At 41.8% G+C, this 7,979-nt stretch overlaps 1 long non-coding RNA gene across 2 annotated transcripts; it reads right to left on the bottom strand.

Moving 5' to 3' along the window:
• Nucleotides 1–3,407: 3,407 nt before the first annotated feature.
• Nucleotides 3,408–6,932, bottom strand: LOC113464144 (uncharacterized). 2 transcript variants are annotated; one of them, XR_003388978.1, is made up of 8 exons: nt 6,851–6,932; nt 5,117–5,189; nt 4,284–4,443; nt 4,155–4,207; nt 4,019–4,075; nt 3,901–3,941; nt 3,765–3,821; nt 3,408–3,627 (listed from the first exon to the last, which is right to left on the bottom strand). It is a non-coding gene; the product is annotated as an uncharacterized LOC113464144 (long non-coding RNA). The 2 variants fall into 2 exon arrangements; XR_003388977.1 differs by having other exon boundaries at nt 4,284–5,189.
• Between the last annotated feature and the right edge of the window lie 1,047 nt (nt 6,933–7,979).

The following is a 7,979-nucleotide window of genomic DNA, read 5'->3' as shown; positions in this document are numbered from 1 at the left end:
GCTCCGTTTCCGTCCCTGTCTAGCCAACGCCCTCGTAATAGGGCTCCATTTCCGTCCCTCTCTCGCCTCCGTCCTCATACTAGGGCTCCGTAACAACAAAGGATGACGCACGCAATCCTTTCCTTCGAGACTCCCGATTCGCAATCTCTTCCTCGCCCTCTCGATAATTTGTGACCGACTCGATTCGTACACGAACGACACGCGTACGTCTGATTCAACGTACCTCATATCGACTGAACATATAGATTTGTAAGCGCCTGTTAGCCGAGATTTAAGATGAAACGTCCATGTGGTCCATGTGATATTTATTAAAATAAAAGTTCATGCACTGCGATTATTCACATAAACTAGGCTTCAATACACATACGCGTTTTAGCACAAATAAATAAATCTGTCGCGAATCAAATCAAATATAACATCTCAAGTTAGTGGGACGCAACAGAAACTTCACTGGATTCGGATTTATGTGAACAGAAAAATGTAAAGGAATGGAAAATTTAAGACGATAGTTCCTTCACGACTGCTCTCTGATAATTCCCAGAACAAAATACTGTCGATGCCTAAACGCAGCTTCACATCAGAAAAAGAAAGAATACATCCTGTCAAGAATTTGTGTGAGAAAAAGAGAGGAATATAGAGCTTGTAACTTGGAAGGCGCGAGTTGAGTGTTACCAGATGCCCAGGCGTCCGAGGCAGAACGCTTTTGTTAATGGATCAGAACTTCGACTCGATTAGGACAAAAAACTGCTGGAACAGTTTCTAGTCGACTCTTGATGAGACAACATCGCAAGTGCGTCGCGAATAGGAGTACGACGTAAAAATTTCAAGTTTTCGGGCAAACCGTTGTGCGCGTAGTGTGTGGTGTGAATGTGACTGTGTGTTTCGTGTTATGTGTGTGTGCATGTGACACATAGACACCAGAGTTCTGCACAGATCGGGCCGGCGGCCCGTTTCTCCTTCCACTAAGTGCCACGTGGGCTTTGCGATAACGAGAAATATGATACTTTGGCCCGTTCGGCCCGTACCGGCCCGTTCGGCCCTTGACCGTCCGGTCGGCCCGTGCTACGAGCCGACGGGGGAGCCGAACCCAAGGCTATAGTGCGTTCGTGATTACTTATCGAACGCCGCGTGGTCTAGTCGCCGCGCACCTCATTCAATTTATTACACGATTGCTGTATTTACTTTATGTATATTAATTGTGTACAATATTACAGGATTTTAAATATGAAATTACAACGAAATATGACATATTTATGTACATAATAAATTGAAAACATGAACGGCTTTACAAGCGTTGTGTTAATTCCAATATATATTCTGATGATTATTTTCCATTATTTTCTACATTACTTGAAACGTACGAAAATTGTTCTTCAAGCATGTAACTAATCATACATGGAACGCGTTATACATACTCTTTCCGAAATTATAATAATAACGCAGGAAATGAAATTAAAGGAAATGTAATGAAGGAAATTTCGGAATACTTTATATACGAGTGTATTTATCTTACATGTGTTTTCATGCAGAATATATATGTACAAGCAGTGACGGAACAAGACCAATATCAAACCCTTGAAGATGAGGAGGAAATCGTTTACAACGCAATGCTTTATTGCGTCTATGCTACTGTAAAGTACGTCAGCATCTGCATGTTGTACATATTGTAAATAGTGCGCATATATCAAAAGCGCTCACTGCTTGTAAACCCGTTCATGTTTTCAATTTATTATGTTCATATTATGTGCATAAATATATCACATTTTGTTGTAATTTCATATTTAAAATCCTGTAATATTGTACACAATTAATATACATAAAGTAAATACAGCAATCGTGTAATAAATTGAATGAGGTGCGCGGCGACTAGACCACGCGGCGTTCGACAAGTAACCGCGAACGCACTATAGCCTTGGCGAGCCTTGGGTTCGGCTCCCGTCTGCTCGTAGCAGTCGTAGCACGGGCCGACCGGACGGTCAAGGGCCGAACGGGCCGACACGGGCCGAACGGGCCAAAGTATCATATTTCTCGTTATCACAAAGCCCACGCGGCCCTTATTGGAGGGAGAAACGGGCCGCCGGCCCGGTCCGTGCAGAACTCTGATAGACACTCGCGGTGCATGTGTATTCTTGTGGATATTTCTTTTTGTTGCGAAGAAAAGAGCATTCACCCTCCTGACTCGAAAATCCCATAGAGCGTGTTTCGATGTGCTCTTGTGGATTTAGCGAGTAATCAGGTTGAATGCAAGGCACATCATTTAAAATAATTTGCGTCCTCCACTCGTCACCCGAGGTAAGCCCACAAATTATAAGTACGGTCCTGTTCATCGTTATCGACATGCATTGACCGACGACGATCAGCTGCACGTACAGTAAAAACACCCGCCGGTACAAGTCGGATTGTTCTATTTCAGGGGCAGAAACGCCAAATCTTTAAACGTTAATAACTAATTAACGAAGCCCCAAACGCAATTTTCTCTCTCTTCATTTTCGTCTTATTTTTGATCATAGAACACGTCCTTAAAATATTGCCCACCTGTAGGTTTACACCCTATACATTGCATTTCTGTTTTATAATTGTACACATTGCATACAGTAATATGCAATCATGCAAAGGTATGTAGTATGTACGCAAATGTATGTATGTACCATGGATCTGAAGGACGGAGTATAAACTGCTTTTATTGATGAAGGTGGTGAACAATCAAGTCGGCCACTTTCTAGGAGCGATAAGTGGCGCCGCCTGTCTGTAAGACTTATACAAATCTTGCGCGCGCTAAAGCCAGCGTGTATCACGGTTATGTACATATATAAATGTGCGTACGTGTGGAAGTTTGCTAATAGACCAGGCAATGCCAGGCATGGTCAAAAGTGTCGCGCATGCGACACGATCTTCAGCGGGAGCCTAGGTGGGGATACGTTAAGTAGTGTGAGCGCATTATGATCCGCTGCGTTACTATGACTATGGCACGAGGTGGGGAAAGCTATTGAAGTAAGAAGAAATGAGTTGGACATACCTGTTCTAGACGCTAGTGATGCTAATATGGCCGTTATCATGAAGATACGCGAACGCAGGTGTGGACACTACATGAAGAGAACGCCACTAGTCGCTCCTAGAAAATGGCTGACATCTCGGATACCCCTTCCGTTTTCCATCACAAAATACCGCAGGCCATGCTCTGTCCTTCAGGTCCATGGACCTAAAGGACGGTGCATAATCCCAAAAGCGGAAGGGGAAAACAGCTCTGTTTGAGCCCACAAGTGCTGCCCCCAGTGTGATCCTGCCGGATTTTGAACATACTTATTCGCTTTATCTTCCATTAAAAGTAAGAAAAGAAGGATAGGAATAAGTTAATAAAAATAGGAACAATATTTTGTAAAATAAGAATTTTAATCAATTCTCTTATGAGCACCGAAGCACAATTTAATTGATCATCAGGATCATCACGAATCAGCTGCAGGTTCTTCTGTCACTGTTTCAAATTGCTCCATGTATTCTACGTCTCCTTCCCTTTGTAATATTAATTTCTCTGCTTTCGATAGTACATTAATTCCAACCAACTTAGGCACCGCGTGCGTATTGATTCATTATTCCTCCTTCCCAACACTGGATCTTCTGGATATGCTTCTGTAAAAATGAAAAACGGTCTTAGAATTGTACGTGTTTAATTAAATTACGTATAATTACGTACGTGTAAATTAAAAACGGTTTTGAAATTGTAAGTGTCAAGCAATGAGAGAATAAAGCTTGTATTACCGACGTACTTACAGATGTTGATTCATTATTTCTCCTTCCCGACACAGGATCCTCTCCATATGCTCCTGTAAGAATTAAAATTGGTCTTAGAATTGTACGTGTAAAGGAATGAGATAATAAATCTTGTATTATCGACATACTTACCGGTGTTGATTCATTATTCCTCCATGCTGGCACTGGATCCTCTGCATAAAAATTAAATACGGTTTTACAATTATAACGAGAGAGCACGGAAAGAATGAAATCTGTGTTATCGACGTACTTATAGGTGTTGATTCATTATTGTTCCTTCCCGACACTGGATCCTCTCCATATACTTCTGTAAAAATTAAAAACGGTCTTAGAATCGTACGTGTAAAGTAATGAGAGAATAAAGCTTGTATTATCGACGTACTTACAGGTCTTGATTCATTACTGCTCCTTCCCGACACTGAATCCTCTCCATATGCTACTGTAAGAATTAAAATTGGTCTTACAATTGTACGTGTAAAGCCTTAGAGCATAAACTACGTCTATTAACGGTATACCTTTATGTTGTACGTTCACATCTTCATTGTGCATTTGTTTTCGAAATTGTTCAGCATATATATAATCTTTTCAAAGTAAGCCCTTTGGTAAGTAACCTAGCGATTATCTTCCGATTTCTTCTCTATGTGATAATATGCTCTTCCATTTATATATATGTTCCTAAAAATATAATGTAACACGTCATGTTATGCATCTCACAATTATTGTTTTGAAAAGTCATTACTTCATTACGATTGTCTCATGAAATATCATGACGGCACTGACAATTCACATATTCAACATGCATGTTCCAGGCGAATCAGACGAATAAGCATGTTCAAAATCAAGCGGGACCGCACTGAAGGCACCACTTGTGGGCTCAAACAGAGCTGTTTTCCCCTCATGCCTTTGGGAGCCTTTCCCCTCGCCCATAATCCCACTTTAGGCACCGTCCTTTAAGTCCATGTACTATCGTAGGCTCTGTTCAGGATGACTTCTGTCACGGAATCATTAAATCTAATATGACGCGTAATCGTCGTCGGAAGCCACACTGTCGTACAGCGGTTCATCATCCGTGTTTATCTTGCTGCTTTTTACGAAGCATAGAGACAGCTGGGTCTGAGATACATATATCAGTATCCGTTGTAGAGCATGCAAGTAAACAACGTGTATACAATACACACATTCCAGTGGCGCATTATTCGCGAGCATATGTCTTGCGAGCCTCGATGAGAATATTTATGATGAGCGTAACAAACTCTTTTGGTATAACGTGATATACAATAAAGCGTCGATCAATGCAAGTATTTACCCGTATATTCTATCGTAATATCTATGAGAAGACAATACTTACTTTCCTCATTTTCTCGATAGTCTATTTCATCGTGAACGTCCATTGCCAATTCTTCCAACAAGTGATTCGACAACTGAACAAGGAAAGAAAGATTATACGCGTTTCTAATTCTTAATCACTCTGTTACAATAAACACAATCAGGAATAAGAATATACTATGATATATGACTTGACTTAAGTGAACATATGTAATATATCATTACTAACATATCAGCCTGTTTATTACTTTGTACATGCACTCAGTTATCCGTTCGCATAGCTCGACGTGATCTGCATCGTACTTTTTAATCTATTCTATCAAAATGAATGCATACTTTGCAGCTTCGGCAGATGTTTGTCCATTTGAATCGATTATGCTAAGATTTCCACCGTTAGCATTAGAAGCTCTATATACATGCAGTGCTTGACCTATCTTTCCAACTACGTGTAAAGTCCAACTTCCCTATTAGTCCAGGAGGCAGCGACATAAATTTTTCACCAATTTCTATAAAGTTAACTTTTCTCTCAGTCAATGTTTATACAAAATTAATCACGAAAAGTATAGTCTATCAAGCTGTTAGCGTTGCCGACATTTGCAACAATTTTCTTAAAATGTGAATAAATATTATATAAATGCCTTATATCTACAAGAGTGAAACTTTTTACAGTAATTAAATATAGCTAAAAATGAAGTATAGTGATAATCTACCGAGTTGGAAGCGTTGCTAACACAAGTCTAGGGCCCACACAAAATGTATAAAAAATTGATGAACTGAACTTATTTTTATAAGGCTGAAATTTTTTTTCTTCAAACTTGATGTCATAAACTAAAAAAAATTGGTCTACCGATCGCGTGATGTTGCTAAGGTCTCTGTAGACATGCTGGAAGGTACAATCTCCCGAGCGTAGCCGCTGCTCCGCTTTGCTACGTTCGTTACGTATGAAACTTTCGAGGAGCCAAGCCATGTACGTATTGGAGATGGCCAACTTATCCAGGCATATGGTAAAGACAGCATCAACATGAACATGTTCAAGGGGCAGACATGGAACAGAAATCATCTCACAGATGTTCTTTATGTTCCAGATTTAAAGTACAACTTATTTTCAGTCGGCAAATCTCTCGACAAAGGGTTTAGATTGTGGTCAAACAGTTCGACTTGCAAAATCCAGATGAGAGGCAACACACTGGCAGTGGGAGTCAGAAAAGAAAGTCTCTATGAAATGCAGTTCAGGGTTACTGAGCCAGTGGGAGCAGACAAGGCGCCAAGTTCGGCACTAGTTAACACGGCCTTGTCGTCACTGAATGTCTGGCATGAGAGGTTAATACATCAACACTATGGACACGTCAAGCAGGTGTTAAATCATTTCAACATTCAAGTGAAGGACGATGACACTCCTCTATGTGAATCCTGTGGCATGGACAAGATGCACCGATCGCCGTTTCCCGTAAGCGACACCCAAACAACAAGAATTGGGGAGTTCATTCATTCTGACCTATGCGGGCCGATGGCGGTTCCCTCATTGGGAGGAGCTAGATATTTTCTATTGCTTCGTGACGACTATTCGCGCTTCAAGTGTGTTTACTTTTTGAGATGCAAGACCGACGTTGAGCACTACCTGAAAAAATTTCCTCAAAAAGGCCGAAAAGCACTGTCCCGACGGTGCGAAAACACTGCAAACGGATAACGGCCTCGAATACGTCAATCAGAAGGTCAATGAAGTCACGCATGATTACGGTATAAGGCATCAACGTACAGTCGCTTACAGCCCGGAGCAAAACGGCGCCGTCGAGCGAGACAATAGAACAATTGTCGAGGCAGCGAGGACAGTCCTTCACGCAGCACGCCTAGAGACTAAGTTGTGGGCCGAGGCGATAAATACTGTAGTTTACGTATTAAACGCTACAAGCAAAAGTAGTCGGGAATCATACACGCCATTTGAAATATGGCATCATCCCAAACCCAACATAGAGCGTCTCCACACGTTTGGTGAGAGAGTATTCACGTAAAGAAAAGAGGCGAAAACTCGACTTCAAAGCTCAGAAAGGTTACCTAGTTGGCTACGAACAAGACACGAAGGGCTATAGAATTTGGTATCCAGAGGACGAGAAAGTCGGAATATCAAGAGGTATAATCTTCTCTGGAGAGGTCGGGATGCCTGACAATACCGAGAAAGGCCATGAAAGTCATCACAATGAGGACTAGATAACTGTAGATCTTGAGCCTCAGCAGGAACAAACCCAACGAGAACAACAGCATCAGCGGGACCATGTAGAACCGCAGATTGAGGTGACAGAGCATGAGAATGAAGTCGTTGAGCAGACTGAGGAAAATTCCGACGATGTAGCGGATCCAGCGATAGAACACGTCGAGCAAGGCCGCGAGCTCCACAACAAATCGCACTTGCGTCCTCCGAAAAGGTATAGAGAGTTTAATATCGACGAACTTTTCCTTGCAGAAGTAGATGAGCCTGCTTCGTATCGAGAAGCAATTGATGGTAAAGATGCTAAGAAATGGGTAGCAGCGATGGACGAAGACTACCAGACAATGCTAAAGAATCAAGTGTGGGAGCTCACACAAGCACCAGCGGGTCAAAATGTAATTGACAGCAGATGGACATACAAGGTGAAGCTCGACCCTAATGGAAATATCGACCGATACAAAGCACGGTTAGTCGCATGTGGCTTCGGTCAATGAAAAGATGTGGACTATCAAGACATCTTTAGTCCTGTCGTGCGCTATGACTCCACCCGAGTTGCCTTGAGCATCGCGGCACAAGACGGTATGCACGTCCGCCAATTCGATGTCAAAACCGCTTTCCTAAACGGTCACATCGAAGAGAAAATATACATGCAACAACTGCGAGGTTACAATGATGGAACCAG

Source organism: Ceratina calcarata, unplaced genomic scaffold, assembly GCF_001652005.2.
Source record: "Ceratina calcarata isolate Rehan_Ccalc_2016 unplaced genomic scaffold, ASM165200v1 scaffold268.2, whole genome shotgun sequence".
Lineage (NCBI taxonomy): Eukaryota > Metazoa > Arthropoda > Insecta > Hymenoptera > Apidae > Ceratina > Ceratina calcarata.
This window is presented reverse-complemented; position numbering and strand designations above follow the sequence as displayed.